Raw genomic sequence first — 17,125 nt, 5'->3', positions numbered from 1 at the left:
TGACCCCAAACGCAAACGCACCATTAAAAAAAACTATACACAGTAATTTAAAAACAAAAACAAAACAAAAAAAACAGGTGCGTATTATTAGAGCGTTATTAAATTATTATTTCTCAACTGCTTTTAATAATAATCCCAAGATATGAGTAAATAATTGTGTGAATCATTACTGTGAGGATGCAACAAGCGATGGATACCATTTCGTGCTGCGTTCTATTCGGCTCGGAATTAGAAACTTCTGTCCTCCAGCTAGAAATCCTGCGATGGAACAAAATTCAGCATTCTAATTCCCGGTGTAGCCAAATAAGCATAAGTAAGTACGTATTAACGGTAAACCACGTAGTACTGCATCCAAATTCTCTTGTGAAGTGAAATTAAGCAGGTCCAGCATTAAGATGCATTACTGTTGTGTCGCCCCCTGTGTTTGACCAGAATTTTGAACCCTTTAAATAAAAGTTGTGAAGGGACAAATCAAAAATTGACACTAGACACGCATGTATTTTGCTACTACCATAGGAAAAGGTCAGTGGTAATTAAATCGGTTCCAGTCTACAAATTCATCAGTATTCTATGTTTATAGTTGTATTCTATCTTTTTTTTTTTTCTTTTAACTTCTGTTCTTCGCTGTACACTGGGTCTTTGGGCTACACATTTTCAGTGTTCTGTGTGTGCACTACATATGGCAAAACTGACAGTAAAGCAGACTTTGACTTTGATTAAATAAGCTAAATATCACACTGAAGCTCTAAACACCGAGTAGCAGGTATGTTGTTAGCTTTCCATAGATAAAATGCTCTGTAAAGAAATTTCTGTTCATGTTCACACCATAGGTTCCATAACTTCAATAAGATATAGTCACAATCTTTGCATCTTTTTTTTTTTTTTTTTTTTTTTTTTTTTTTTTTACAATATCTTTATTGATTTTCAATTCACATACAGACTTTATCATTCAGTATTACATTGCACAACAACTTTTGAACTCAACATCCCCTATCTCTCCCTGCAACTATACAGTTGTCTCCTAACATGTCTTCTGTTCCCAGATCTTAGTGTCACACAATTCATTCATTTTTAGTGAATGATATTCCATGATACCCCTCCAGGAAATCAAAAACAAAAATTTTAATAAAAAAATTCAATTTCATCTGTTTTCTTCCAATTGAGGACAATTATCATTTTAGCCTGCATTATGGCAAAATCAATTAATATATGTTCATGGGGTCTAAGACTAAGATTTGTTGGATATATATTTAATAATATCATTTTGGAATCTATTGAAACATTTTAAGACAGAACTGTCGCAGTTGTATTTATTACATCCCTCCAAAAGTTTTTGATTTTGTCACACTCCCAGACACAGTGTATAAAGGTTCCCTGCACCTCACAGCATTTAAAACATGTGTCACATATGTTTCCATTATACTTATTCAGCTTGACAAGAGTTACAAATGTTTACATTAAGTTGTATTGGAGCAGTTTGTTTTATTAGTTTGTATTGGCAGTTTTTTTCTAAACCTTTTCACATGTTCATTTCCAATCATTTTCCAAAATTTCCTCTTTTAAGTCTGCCCCCCATCTCACAAGTTTGTTTGAGGTTTTGTTGCTACGAGATATCAGCCAGTTGCATAGCAATGGGATACGGCCCCTATTCTTACAGTTCTTTGTGACCATTTCTTCTAGTGGTGAAAATATTGGAATATTCCCTGATTGTTTTTGCATGGAAGAAATAAAATACCTCAACGCAGATATTTAAAGAAGTGCTTTGTTAGTATGTCATATGTTAGAGATAAATTGTCAAATGACATAAAAAATACCCTCTTTATTTAAGTCCCCTATATTTCTTATTTTTTTCTTTGCCCAAATCTGGAATCTTGCATCCAATTTGCCTGGTTTAAAAGTTACATTGCCCCAAATTGGGCTGAATTGTGACAGAGAGTCATATATGTTCATAAGTTTTTAATGTCGTATCATATATTAACCGTATTTTGAACTATAGGGGGATTGGTGTGTATTCTCAGATACTTTAGGTTGGCTGAGTACAAATATAAGTGCAACGATATCTGAAAGGAGCATGAGTCCGTGCCCACCCAATGCAGCCTATCCCCAGAGGAGAAACAGAACAATATAGTTCTTAATTGTGTTGCTAAATAGTACCAATAGAAGTTTGGGCATTTCAACCCCCTTGCATCAAACAGAAGATATAACAGGCACAAGTGAACTTGAGGACATTTCTTGTTCCAAATACATTTCCTTAAAAGTGATGCAATTTTCATAAACATTACTGTAGGTGGTGCCAGAGGAATGTTTTGAAACAAATATGTAAATTTAGATAATATACTCATCTTTAAACTATTTTTCCTTCCTTTTCCTATTAGAGATATAGGTAAGAACTACCATCTTTCTACAGACTTATACAGCGAATCCAGTATGGCTTCATAATTTATTGATGCTATATTTTCTAATTTGGATATTATTTTGATGCTCAATTATGTAAAATTTGATATGATCTTGAAATTAACCAAATGTTGGTTTGTTCCTTGTCTTTCATTTTCATTAAGCAACATTAGTGATGATTTTGGTGTGTTTATTTTGTATCCAGATATATTTCCAAATGAGCTGATCAAATCCATTAATGCTGATATGGAGAAATTTAATTGTTTGAGGAATATGATTATGTCGTATCCCCATATTTGAAAAACTAGGTTAGCCTTAGTTTAAGTTAGTTTACAAATCATGTAGGCGCAAAAGGTTCATAATCACAAAATGAAGACAAAAACCATGAAAGATCTGATCATGAAACCAAGAGCTTTACTCAGAAGTAACGTTAGCCAAAACAATACGTAATTTAAGGTATGATTTTACCCAAAAATAGAGCATTAATTAATGTTACCTGACACGAAACGGGATCCACAAATCTAGGTTTGGTTTCCTGGATTTGTGGATCCATCTACTTCTCTTTTCTTTGTCTTTCGGTGCCTGTAAAACGATAGCTCTGACTGCTTTTCAAACTTGTTCATACAGTCAATCGCACAACAGCTCTTCCCATTTTTTATTATTAAATATTGTTCTTAAGTTTAGACAGTATTGAAGCCAACACTGCTACTCATCTCCCTCTTTCTGCCACTCAGTGGGTGTAACCGCGGTGACTTCCGCTAGCGGTGATGTCACATGCATACCCTCTATTGATTTTCAGTGGGTCAACAATAGTATTCCCATCCTCTATGCTAGTAATTGTCCTCTCTATTTCCTGTTGTTTAATATGCTAAAGCAAGGAGTTGGCCAGGTTTTTTTTCCTGATCATAGTACTGTTGTTTGAGCCTCAATAAATTTGTAGCAGACTTATGTTATCTCATTATATTGAGTTCTAAGTATTTGTAATTGTTCTGAGATTTCATTTTTGTTTTGTCCTTCTTGTACATTTTTGCTTTCCAGGGTTTTGATTTCGTATTCTATATTGCTAATTCCTTCCTTTGCTTCTTTTGTTTTCCTGCTTGTGTCGCTTATAATTTCACCTCTAATAAATGCTTTTCCTTATTAACTTTGGCTCCACATAGGTCATAGATAGCTTCATGATCAGATATAACTATACTGCTATACTGACACCCTTTAATATTGGAAAGGAGTTCTGCTGATACATAATCTATTCTACAATAACTTTTGTAAGTACTGGAGTAGCAGCAAAATTGTACCTTTAATGGATTCAGGTGCCTCCATATATCTGCTAAATTTAGTTCTTTTATATACAGATTTAGTGCTTTCTTAGTTCTCATGTGAGTATTATCTGATCCAGAGGATCTATCTTTACTAGGGTCCAAGACACAATTGAAGTCCCCCGCAATGATATATTTGCCTGATAGTGCTGAAATTTTTTGAAACAAACTGTTATCAGAATCAACATTATCATCATTTGGTCCATATACAGTATGTTGATTTAGTTAACCTGTACAGAAAGAATACAGCCCTGTATGATTAAAAATCTCCTGTTAGGATCCATAGTTACATCCTCAATCTGCAGTGGAATAGACTTATGTATCAGTGTCATTATTCCTTTAGAAATGGATGAATATGACGATGAAAAGACCTGCCCTGGCCACCAAAGTTTTATTTTGTTCGACTCAATATCTAGCATGTGCGTTTCCTGTAAGAACACAAGCTTGGCTTTTTACTGGTTTGTCCTGTTCATAACCTGCTTAATCTTTGTAATTTTGTGTAGCCCTCTACACTTCCGTGATATATACACTATTGAAATATCTGCCATTATTTATAACATAATTCATTTGTTTGACCACTTACATCAGCACCACACAACTATTATATACCCCAGTTTTTTCATATCACAATATATGTTGCAGGGTTTAAAAAAATGGCAATGTCAGTTTTTTCCAATATCATGCAGCCCTAACAGTAACAAGTTTCAACAGTTCACTTGTGGGTAATCCAATGACAGCTCATCCTGCTACATCCACAATGTAAAATTTTGCATTGACCCATTTGGACTCTTTCCACTGGCATGGAATGTCTATAGCTCCCTAGCACCATATTGGTTGACCACTGTATGCAGACAGTTTTGTGTGGGTCTTTTTCAGTCTCATCATTGTGTAGCTACCTCTCCCATACATTAGTCTGTATGTACATTGTGGAAGAGTATTTCTTTATGCCCCTGTGTCAGTTTTCAGCCATAGAGTGTGTCCATGGCTGGGCACATCAGGTGGTTTCATGTTTAAGACTTTGATTGCCTCCTCTCTAGGTTGTGTGGCATTAAAGCTGTGAAGACATTTATTACTGACAGTAATAGAATAGAAGTGTTTTTGATACATGTCTCATTCCACATGAGCCTCGTTGCCAGGCGACTGACAGACTACCTCCTGAAGAACTCCTATATTGACACCTCAGTCCAGAAAGGAGGGATCCCGAAGGTCTCTGGGTGTCTAGAACATACAGGCGTGGTCACTCAGCTCATCAGGGAAGCCAGGGAGAGCAAGGGAGATCTGGCTGTGCTGTGGCTGGACCTTGCAAACGCCTGTGGATCCATACCCCACAAGCTGGTCGAAGAGGCACTGAACTGACATCACATCCCAAAGAAGTTCACAGACCTCATCCTGGACTACTATGCCAACTTCAGTGTGAGAGTCTCCTGCGGATCAGCAACTTCCAACTGGCACAGGCTTGAAAAGGGTATCATCACCGGATGTACGATCTTGGTCCATGTGACCTCGCCATGAACATGCTGGTGAAGTCCGCGGAAGTTCAGTGTAGGGGGCCCCTCACCAAGTCCGGCGTCCGACAGCCACCCATCCGAGCGTTCATGGATGACCTGACAGTGACAACAACATCTGTCCCAGGGTGCAGGTAGATCCTGAGTGGCCTCGAAGAACTTGTCTCCTGGGCTCGCATGAGCTTCAAACCGGCTAAGCCCAGGTCTCTCGTGCTGAAGAGAGGGAAGGTGACAATTAAGTTCAGCTTCTCACTTGGCAACACTAGGATACCATCACTTACCGAGGAACCTGTGAAGAGCCTGGGGAAGGTGTTTAACTGCAGCCTGAGAGACGCAGCCTCTATACAAGCAACCAACCGAGAACTGGAGACCTGGCTAACTGCGGTGGACAAGTCCGGCCTTCCAGGTAAGTTCAAGGCCTGGATCTATCAGCATGGTATTCTCCCTCGGATCCTCTGGCCCCTCTTGGTCTACGAAGTCCCCATTTCAGTAGGGGAAGGCTTCAAGATGAGGGTCAGCAGGTTCCTCCATAGGTGGCTGGGATTGCCTCGAAGCCTGAGCAGCTTTGCTCTGAATGGGCAAAACAACAAGCTGAAGCTTCCCATCAGCAGCCTGTGCAAGGAGTTCATGGTGACTCGAGCCAGGGAGCTACTTCAATACCAGGACTCCAGTGACCCAAAGGTCACCCAGGCTGGGATCGAGGTCAGGATGGGACAGAAGTGGAGAGCTGCTGAAGCTATGAGCATCGCAGAGTCAAGGCTGCGGCAAAGGGTGCTAGTGGGTGCAGTGGCACAGGGGAGAGCTGGCCTTGGCAGTGGTAGATCAACCCGCTATGACAAGGCACAGGGGAAAGAGAGGAGGTCGCTGATCCTGGAGGAGGTGAGAGCAGGAGCAGAGGAGAAGCGGGCCAGCCAGATGGTGGGGATGTGGCAGCAGGGAGCCTGGACAAGATGAGACCAAGCTGTGGAGCGCAAGGTCACATGGACCGAGCTGTGGAAGGCTGAACCCCACAGGATAAAGTTCTTGATCCAGGCAGCAGGGCCGTGCAAAGAGCTATAAAGGGGCAGGGGCTCAAACTTCCAAAAGGGCACATGAAAACAAATAACCACCAATTACAAAGTTCACATTTAGCAACAAGCAACATTATTAACCCACAGCAAGTCAAAGATTGACCAAATGGTCCAGGCCAATGTACTCAGTACTGGGTGTGTCTTCCCTGAGCCCTAACACAGACTGTGCACCTTCTGCGCACACTCTGGATTCACCTCCTGATCCTATCTGGGAGCATGTTGTCCCACCCTTCCTGAAGGGCCTGTATGAGCATCTGGCGGTTGCCAGGTGCTGGACGCCTAGCATACATGGATCTACCAAGAATATCCCACAGATGTTCAATGGGATTGAGATCTTTGACTTGCTGTGGATTAATAATGTTGCTTGTTGCTAAATGTGAACTTTGTTGAACTATCCTTTGTCATATTTTACATTATGCTCTGGATACTCATCCACTGTTTTGTTGTTTGTTGTATTTTGTTTGTTAATTAAATGTTTTTTAAGAACAAGAAAGAATTTGTTTTCATAGTTAATAAAATGGTGTGAAATGGCATCACATAGAATATGTGATAAGTTTCTTTTGATGTTCAGTTTCTATATAAGTGGAAATAAAGATGTAATGTGTAGAAGTTTTTGTGTGTTAATACCCTGCAAATATCTAAATCTTACCAGGTGTATTTTTCTCATTTCTAGTCAAAATATCTCATCCCACTTAAAATAAGACAAAATCACCAAAAGAGTACCTTTTCAGTGAGATATAAGAACTTGGTTTTAGACAATAGATCTGAAAAATCTTATTTCAAGAAATCTTAGTAGATAATTTTCACTTGTTCCATTGACAGATTTTTTCTTTTGCTTAATTCATGATTTTTATTTATTTTTTGCTCAATTCACCAAAAAAATCTGCCAATGGAACAAGTGAAAATTATCTCGGTAAGATTTCTTGAAATAAGATTTTCTAGATCTATTGTCTAAAAATAAGTTTTTTATCTCCCTTACAAGTTACTCTGTAGGTGATTATGTCTTATTTTAAGTGTGATGAGATATTTTGACTAATAAATGAGAATAATACACTTAGTAAGATTTTGATTTTTTCAGTGGAAGTCTAAGACAAATTCTTAAAAACAGATGTTAAATTATGTATAAAAGCATGACAGTGAATGTTAACTAGAAATACCTTCATTTTACATCTGGTTTTACACCTACTTTTACAGTGAAACATTGAATATTTAGTTTCTTTTCATTATAGGACATATTTATGATGATATTTAGGTTTTCCACAGTGAAGAAATAACCATGTAGAGGAAGTGTTAACCCAAGCCAAACCATTTAACATTACATGATAATAATAAAGTTTATATTGTAGTATTTATAGCTGTATCATTTAATATTGACCAGGTTGATGGGAATATTTGTGGAGGTTTGTGGTTATTTTAAATAAGATTCACTCAAGGTGTTTGAGGCGAACACGGATATTACGATAATCGATCCAACTGTTTCTGCAACAAAACCAGAAATGTCAAAGTGTTGGCACTGATGAAAGAGTCGAGGGATTTTACATAAGTTTTATGACTTGTACACCAAAAGGGCCGGATTTAGGAATTGGATGAGAAGAAGACTTGGATGTGTTTTCTTTTTATGCAATTTTATATTGGTTTAGCAGAATTTAATTACTTCAGCACATTTTAACCCATTAAGACCCAGTGGTACTTTTATGGCAGCTTCTAAATGATTTTTTTTTTTCTCTCTTTTTAAACTTTCCTATGTGATTTATCACCATTTATTATAATAAAAACCTCTGTGTTTTGCATTTTTCAGTGTAAATCACTTACTTTACCCTATATTTAATTTATTGATCATATAGATGTTCATTAAAGCTCAGAGTAAACTTAAAGGTATTATGCAAAAACAGAGAAAACTGAAGAAAAAGTGACTGTTTCAGCAAGTGAGGCCTATTACCATGTGTTACAATTTTGCGGCTAAAACTCAACAGTTTATGGAAATAAAACATAAGCAAATATGTGTGACTACTTCAGTGAGGACTCAGACTCAGGTGAACACCCAGTTGTTAGAGTGTGCTAGTCTGGGAGCTCATACCATGATGTGACAATGATATTGAATTATTTACTCACTTACGATCGGTTTTTGGCCCCAAAACTATAGTTGTTGAAGAATAGGACCAGGACCAAAGGAGACAAGTGAATGTTTTGGGCAGATAGCGGGGTGGACTCTCACGTACCTTGAATCGCGGGGCTTCCCTCCTCCACGTTCATTCAGACCGCATGACATCTGCGCACGCACGCACGTGTGTGTTGCAAGCAAGGTTGCACAGGAGGAAGGGGCGGGGCATGACAGAGATGAAAGGGCACCATGACCAGGTCCAGTGACAGCGAAATTAAACCACTCTTAACATTTATTATCATTGATCAAAATTTTAGTCGCGAAAATTTTAGTCATGCAGTTTTTTGTGAAAAAAAAAAAAAACTAGTAAAAAGGGCACTTGCAGGCACAGGATCAAAGCAGCAGGGGCTCAAGCCCCCCCGGCCCCCTGCTTTGCACGTGCCAGCCAGGCAGTCTACGACATGCTGCCAAGCCCATCTAACCTCTTCACCTGGGGGAGGGCAGAGACAGCAGCTTGTCCCCTCTGCTAGAGGAGAGGAACCTTAGAGCATGTCCTCAGCTGCTGCCTGAAAGCCCTGGGCGTAGGGATGGGAATCGAGAACCGGTTCTTTTTGAGAACCGGTTCCCAGTAGCTCGATTCCTTGGAATCGTTTGCCTGCCTGCTTAACGATTCTGCTTATCGATTCCGCCTTCGTTGTGCATGCACGATGACATCACACATACGCTGCATTGTTTTGGTCAGAACGTGGCCAACATGGCGTTGAGGCAGAAACTGTCTAAAAAGACGACACCACAGCCACTTACTTGGAACACTTGCAAAGCTTCCATGTCTTCAAAAGGGTGGAATCCCTCCAATATGCTCAAACATTTGTCCACAGCATGTGAATCATTTACAGGAATGTCATGTATTTGATACTCAGCAGCGCTTGTGAATGTAGCGGCAGAGTGAATGCCGGGCCAGTTCCGGTGTGGGCAACAAATGTCGTAACTCCTCAAATACAAGTTTCCGAAGGTAAGAAGGGAAGGGAAATGAGGTGCACAACAATGGGAGACGAGCCGAGTCGAACTGGTTCCATGTAGTAGAAATGCGGAAATAGAGAAATTAGTAAAGCGTCTTTAGTTTCACTTTCACTGTACGTCCCCACCCCACCCAGAACCAGCCCGGCGTCATCTGTCATTATCATTTGTACATACTGTATATGTTATATTTTCTGTGCAGAGATGGAAATATAAAAGACAGTTAATGCAAACACACCCGTTTGTACTCTTTTATTCCCTCACCCAATGACAATCGATAAGAGAATCGATAAGGAATTGGATTGATAAGCAATATCGATAATGGAATCGGAATTGTTACATTTTTAATGATTCCCATCCCTACCTGGGCGAAGGGCGCTACCGTTGGGGACATGACCAGGTCCTGAAAGCCATAGCGAACACTATCTGGGGCGGGATCAGCCACAGTAAGAGCCTTCGCCAAGCAAATAACATCATCACCTTCGTCAGAGCTGGGGAGAAGCCTGCAGTGGCCACCCAAAACACCTCCCCTGGCCAGCTGGCAACGGCGTGCGATTGGGAGCTGAAAGTTGATTTGGGGAGGCAACTGAAGTTCCCAGAAGCGGCTGCCAAGACAACATTAAGACCAGACATTGTCCTCACGTCAGCAGTGTCCAAGCAGACAATTCTCTTGGAGCTCACAGTGCCTTGGGAAGACAGAATGGAGGAGGCCCAGGAGAGGAAGAGGGCAAAGTACTCCGAGCTAGTGGAGGAGTACCGGAACAACAGTTGGAAAACAAGATGCCAACCCAGTGAAGAGGGATGCTGAGGATTTGTGGGCCAGTCCCTCTGCAGGGCCTACAAGATGCTGGGCATCACAGGGGCCAGCCAGCGAAGGGCCATTAAGTTGGCCACCGACGCAGCAGAAATGGCGTTAAGGTGGCTGTGGATCAAGAGGGGAGAGGAGTGGAAAGTAGGGTAGCGCTACCTGGACACAAGCTGGGGCCTGATCAACCCAGGGTGGGTCGCCTGGGGGAGGGGGTCTGATTGTTGAAAGACCCGAAACCCCCTGAGATCCCAGGTTACATCACTGATGATGTGTCCAGGAGCACCACAAGGTGTATCTTGGAACCACATCACATTCCTGGCCCTCTATAGCATCAATGTGAGACTTGCTTCACTGCTTCTGATCACTTTTAGATGGATGGTGCTGGTATTTGCTTTTGTGATATTCTTCTTTTGATGGGCAAGACTTACTTCTCTGCTGGTGGCTGGTGTGTTGTCCCGACTGCCATTGGCTTTTCTTGAAGCATCTAGCCCAGTGTCCCTTAGTGCCACAAGCACAACATTCGTCATTTTATGTTGGACATTGGTGCAGTTTATGGTCAGTACCACAATTACTACATGTTACTTGTTCAGGGGAAAGGCTGGAACACATGTGTTTGTAAGACTCTGTGGAGAGAGAGTCAAAAGTGGTGGGTAACTGCTCCAGAGACTAGAAGTCCTATCCTCATATTTGTTCCAACCATTCACTGAACCAGCCCATTTTGATGAGCACAACTGCTCATCCACATATGCCGCGTTTCCACTGCGTGGTACCAGCTAAACTCGACTCGGCCTTTTTGCATTTCCATTACGAGAAAGGACCTGGAATCTGGTACCCAGTACTAGTTTTTTGGTATCACCTCCGCCGAGGTACTAATCCGTGATGTATAACACTGCAGATCACTGATTGGTCAGACAGCTTTCTCTGTGACCCGCCGTTTTACAAAAAAACAGATGCGGAAGTGGACAGTAAATATAGTGGTACATTAATCCACATGATAACAGCCCAAAACTACACCATGGTTGGTCGAGGAGATTCAGTCTTTGGTGGCCAACATAAAAATTCAGACAAGACAACATGCAGCGAGTGAGTTTATCAGCAACTCTCTGAACAGATGACACGGAAATAACGCACCGCGTCACTATGACGTCCAGGTACTGTAAAGTCAGTGGTATCCTGTAATGGAAATGGTCTCCAGGAATACCGAGTCGAGCCAAGCCGAGCCGAGTTGAGCTGGTTCCACGTAGTGGAAACGCGGAAATACATGGGATAATTAGTGGAATCACCTGTGTTAAGTAAACAGGTAGAAGCAATAGATGGCAGGACTTTTACTCTGTGAAGCTGGGATTACCCACCTTCACTGCTCACTGATGCCCTGCCTACCCGAAGATTAATTTGGAGTCTTTTCAGCTTCCAATCTTTATAAAAACTAGGAATGCACCAATACCACTTTTTTCCAGACCGAGTACAAGTACTTACATTTGAGTACTTGCCGATACCGAGTACCAATACAAGTACTTAATAATCCCATTCCAGTTCTTAGTTCCTTTTGTAAATGTACTTTATTGTTGTTGTCATTAGTCTGACTGTAACAAGGTGCTGCTACTGACATTTAATGTGTTGGAATGAGCATTTCTCAATTAATCCACCAGGGGGTGCCGCTCTTAATTAGCCATACTGGACAAATATCACGAAGAAGAGTAAAGTATTCTGAGAAGAAGAAGAAAGTCAGTAATAACAAACATGGAGACGACAGAGGCAACACTAATGTGACACTAATATTGCAGCGTTTTCGCTAGTAAGGTTTAAAAGCTTAGCTTCAGCAGGTAGAGAAAAGATAAATGAGCGATAACTTTCATTTTCACTTCCACTGGCAGCGGTCCGCACTGCTCCGTACCCCCCGGCAGTTCCTGGTGGTATTCTCTGTCCAGGTATGCATCCGCCAGCACCTGGAAAACGGATGGAATGTACACAGAGGACGGACAGAACACTCCGTCCGTATCTGTATGTTTCTTTAACGTTACTTGCAGTCAGCGTTACTTTTATCACCGTCATTTATTTTGAAAAATCTCCACACTCTTCACACTCCCCACACATTATTCCACCACCGTGTACCTGCTGCACTGAACTGTGAATGTCACACGGCTGTAAGTGGTATCGGTGCATTTGTATCGGATATCTTTTATGAGTACGAATACAAGTACACACACTGAGTATCGGAGCCGATACCCGATACTCGTATCGGAATCGGTACATCCCTAAGAAAAACTTTTCAAATTTTTGTAAAAAAAAAAAAACTAAAATTGAGAGAAAGGGACATGCAAAGAATGTGTGTGAAATTTGACAAGAATTGGGTGAATAATGTCACAGAAATTGATTAGACAACTTTTCTAAGTTGAAATGTTAAAAAATTTGTTTAAATTTGTTTTTTTTTAAATCCAAAAATTTAAATTCCACAATTCCACTCAAGATTGTTCACAACGGGGCACACACATTGTCTGCACAGGTCTCACTATAAACCAGGTGTTGTGCCTGGGGTGGGCTTGTCTTACTGTAACATGCACATTCTTGAAAGCGCCGTGCCCGCACTTGTGGACCGCATAGCAAACTCTGGGCAGTGATGGAGCTTTTCCCCACTTCCTGTTCTCCAACATCCTCCCGCGTCATTGCAGGCGGTAAAAAAAGAGCGGACAGCGGATAGGGTATGCGTGGACCAGGCGCATCATGCAGTTTTCATGAGTTGGAGATGAGACCCACACCACGCACCTGTCAGATGATGGTGTTCACTTCAATCCAGAGGGAACCGGTGTGTTCTGCAGAACATCCGATGGTTGTTGGCTGAGGTATGTGGACGTTGATCACCACAAAGGCTCTTTTCAGAGCTGCCAAACCTTACCATTATCTAACCTAAACATTATCTTACAACTATAACAATAAAGTAACTTTTTTTAGAACAACAAACAAATTTTGGTACCAAAGATGAACATGTGACCAATATCAGTGGGTCAGTGCACATCTCAGAACATTAAAGTCCAAGCTGGTCCAAAACACAAACATGTCTGTCCATGTTTCTTTTCCAGTCCAGTTCTTGTCCATCGTCCAAACCTAAATTTTTTGCCTAGTCTAGTGACAGATCACCATGGCAGTAGATTGGTTTGGTGTACATCCTTAAAATGAGTCCAGGGTGCTCCAACGCCAAAACATTAGTTCCACTCGATACATGTTCTAACCTGAAGAACAAAAAAACACCCAGGACTGATCCCATGACCCCCCTGAAAGACCCTCAGTTTGACAAACACTGCACTAAAGGAACCAGTTTGTCAGTGGTGTAGCGGTCCCTGGAGAAGTGGGTATACTCTCAATTTTTGCTTTCCTTTTTTTAAGTAGTCCAGAAAAACACATGTTTTAGAAACAGTGACATGTCAGACTACTCTATTTAGATTACCCAAAAATCCATTAGAAGTATTTTGTCACTATTATAAAATGATCCTGACTTGATCAGGAGCAGTTTGTAGGTTTTACTGGTCACACATGCAGCTGCATGAATGTAAATGTATTCAACATGAGGCAAACATAGGGTTAAAGTTATTTTTGAACATTTGTTTAAAAAAAAGTCTTAAATCTGAAGTTGACAATGCATCCTTGTTCGTATTTCACCTTAAATAAAATTTTCTCTTCCACATATCAAAACCTATTCCATAAAATCAGAAATGCACTGTCCATGATGTACACGATGTATGTGGCGCAGGACGTAGAGCCCCACCCATGGGTTAAACGCCTGGTTTTTAGTGAGTCCCCTGCCTGCACAGCCATCCAAAACATTCTGTTTACTGCCCTTGACTTCCACATGACTTTGAACTAGAATTGGACCGTAGTGAGCATTGTTAACTACATCCTGGTCTGCAGATATCAGTAATTGGCCAGTAATTTTTGGTCTTTGATTATAGTTACTCTGGCATATTGATAACCCAATGAAATTGACTTTGCATGAATCTGGTAATTTAAACATGTAGTTTCTTATGTTTATCGCCATGTTAAGTTGGCGCAACTTAAAGTAGCTTCCCACGTAGTAAGCTACTTCTGTGATGTTTGTGTAACTTAGCTTGCTACATTTGGCTGGGTGGTAGCTTCTGTATAGTGAAGCTTCATTATGGTAGAGTAACTGGTAGCTTAGCTCACTACATTTTCCAAGTAGCTTGCCAACACTGCCAAGGGAATAGGTTTGATTTTGGCATTGGTGGGGACATAAAAGTGCTCCAAGGCAGCACTCCTGAAAGTTGATGTTTTTTTGCATTTGCAATCATAATTTCATGTCATGTAGAGCTGATCAAACAAGCAAACTGACACAAGCACACGGAGAACCCAAACACAGCACTACAGGATCAAGTCTTTTAACAGATTTATTAACAAACGAACAAGATTCAGACAAGGGGCAGACGGTGGGATGGTCAGGGCAGGCGGGGGTCAAGAACTGGGGAATCCAGACAGATCCAGTGGGGACAGACAAAGCCGTGGTCAGTGGTCAGAAGGAGGTTCGGTGTCCAGGGCTGAGACAAACAGGCTTGGTCTGACGAAGGCGGGTCGGTTCCGAGGGCTGAGGACAGGTAGGCGTAGTCGGACGAGCGGGGTTCAGGGATTCCGGACAGGCGGGTCAGGTCGAGGCAAACAGGTTCAGGAACGGAGATTCAGACAGGTAATGCTGGATAGTAACACTAGGTTGACAATCTGGCGACATACACATGCAGAGGCAGAGGTTAAATAGGCCCAGGCCTAATGACGGCAGCTGGGAACAACAGGTGAATGGAGTTGAGTAATTAGAGGAAAGGTCAGAGAGATGAAGAGGTGTGACTGAGAGAGAGAGAGAGAGAGAGAGAGAGCAGAGCAGAGCAGGTAGAGATGTGACAGAACCCCCCCCTTAAGGGACGGCTCCTAACGTCCCAAAAAAAAACCAAAAAAAAACAAGACAGGGAGGGCGGAGGGGGTCTGGAGGAGGGTCAATACTCTTCGGACATAGGTTCCTCTTCAGACCCAGACCCCTCTTCTTCATCCAACGAAGACCCCTCCTCCTCTGTCGGCGATCCAGGAGTGTGGGGAGGGGGAGAAACCACACCATTGTCCACAGTGTGGTGGCGGTAGTTGGATGGCTGATCTGGGTTCCGGTGGTGAAAATCACCAATCAGCTGGGCATCCAGAATCTGACGGGCCAGGACCCATGACCTCTCCTCAGGACCATACCCCTCCCAGTCCACCAGATATTGGAGGCCCCTGCCTCCATGTCGAGAATGTAGCAAACGGTGTACAGTGTAGGCTGGTGTTCCATCAATCATTTGTGGAGGAGGCGGCAGCTGTGGGTCCGGCACCAGGGGACTCTCTTACTGGCTTTATCCTGGAGACATGAAAGGTAGGATGAATGCACATGGAGCGGGGCAGCTTTAATTTAACAGCGACCTGATTCACAATCTTTACAATGGGAAATGGCCCTATGTATTTGGGGGCCAATTTTTTGGATTCAAACTGAAGGGGTAGGTCACGCGTAGACAACCAAACCTTTTGCCCCACCTTGTATGGAGGGGCCTGTGACCGGCGACGATTGGTAGAAAGTGAATATCTTTCTGCTGCTCGCCTTAAAGCAGCTCTGGTCTGGACCCATGTCCATCTGCAGTGGCAGATGAATGCTTCTGCAGACAGACAAACTGATTCAGCCTCCGCTATGGGGAAAAGCGGAGGCTGATACCCATTGGCGCATTGAAACTGGGTGAGTCTGGTAGCGGAGCTGGAGAGGGTGTTATGGGCGTATTTGACCCATAGCAATTGTTTTGTCCAGGTCGTCGGGTTCCTTGAAGCCATACAGTGGAGGGTGGTTTCCATCTCCTGATTCATCCTCTCGGATTGTCCACTGGATTGGGGATGGCACCCGGATGACAGGCTGGATGAAGCCCCGAGCAACCTGCAGAACTTCTGCCGAAACACTGAGGTGAACTGGGGGCCTCGATCAGACACCACATCCATAGGGATGCCGTGTAAACGAAAAACATTCTGCAGGACAACTTCCGCAGTCTCCTTGGCCGAGGGGAGCTTTGGCAAGGGAATAAAATGGGCCATCTTGCTGAAATGGTCAATGACCGTTAGAATGACGGTGTTACCTTCTGAAGGAGGCAGTCCAGTGATAAAGTCTAGGGCGATGTGTGACCAGGGGCAGTGAGGTACAGGCAGTGGGTGGAGCAGACCTGCAGGAGGGCGACAAGGGGTCTTATGCTGACTGCATACCAGACATGCGTTGACGAACTCAGTCGTATCCTCTGCCAGTGAGGGCCACCAGAACCATCGTTGTAGCACCTCAAGTAGTGCGTTGGATACCTGGGTGACGTGAGGTTAGAACCATGTATCCATTGCAAAACATCTGACCTGAGCTCTTGAGGAACAAACAAACGGTTCTGGGGGCAGGCACTAGGACCAGGCTGATCCTCCAGTGCGGCCTTCACCCATTCCTCCATGTCCCAGGTAAGTACCGCCATCCGGTGAGTGACAGGTAGAATGGGGTCCATCGTTTCACCATTCTCCTCTTCGGCCAGGAACTGACAGGAAAGAGCATCAGGCTTAATGTTGCGGGAACCTGGCCGGTATGATAGGGAAAAGTTAAACCGAGTAAAAAATAGTGACCACCGAGCCTGGTGTGAGTTGAGTCTCTTGGCTGTGCAAATGTATTCTAGGTTTTTATGATCGGTCCAAACCAAAAATGGAACCTTCGTCCCCTCCAGCCAGTGCCGCCATTCCTCCAGGGCTAGTTTCACGGCCAAAAGCTCTTGGGTACCGATGTCATAGTTTCTCTCGGCAGGAATTAAATGTCTGGAAAAGAAAGCACATGGATGCATCTTTTGATCATCAACAACTCTTTGTGAAAGCACCGCTCCCACCCC

General features: G+C 42.6%; 1 pseudogene; it reads left to right on the top strand.

Moving 5' to 3' along the window:
- Positions 1–4,829: 4,829 nt before the first annotated feature.
- On the top strand, positions 4,830–10,496 carry LOC115415589 (uncharacterized; annotated as a pseudogene).
- Positions 10,497–17,125: the final 6,629 nt, after the last annotated feature.

The sequence above is a fragment of the Sphaeramia orbicularis genome, chromosome 24 (genome assembly GCF_902148855.1).
Source record: "Sphaeramia orbicularis chromosome 24, fSphaOr1.1, whole genome shotgun sequence".
Lineage (NCBI taxonomy): Eukaryota > Metazoa > Chordata > Actinopteri > Kurtiformes > Apogonidae > Sphaeramia > Sphaeramia orbicularis.
Note: the sequence above shows the minus strand (reverse complement) of the source record. Positions and strands in the feature narration are given on the sequence as shown.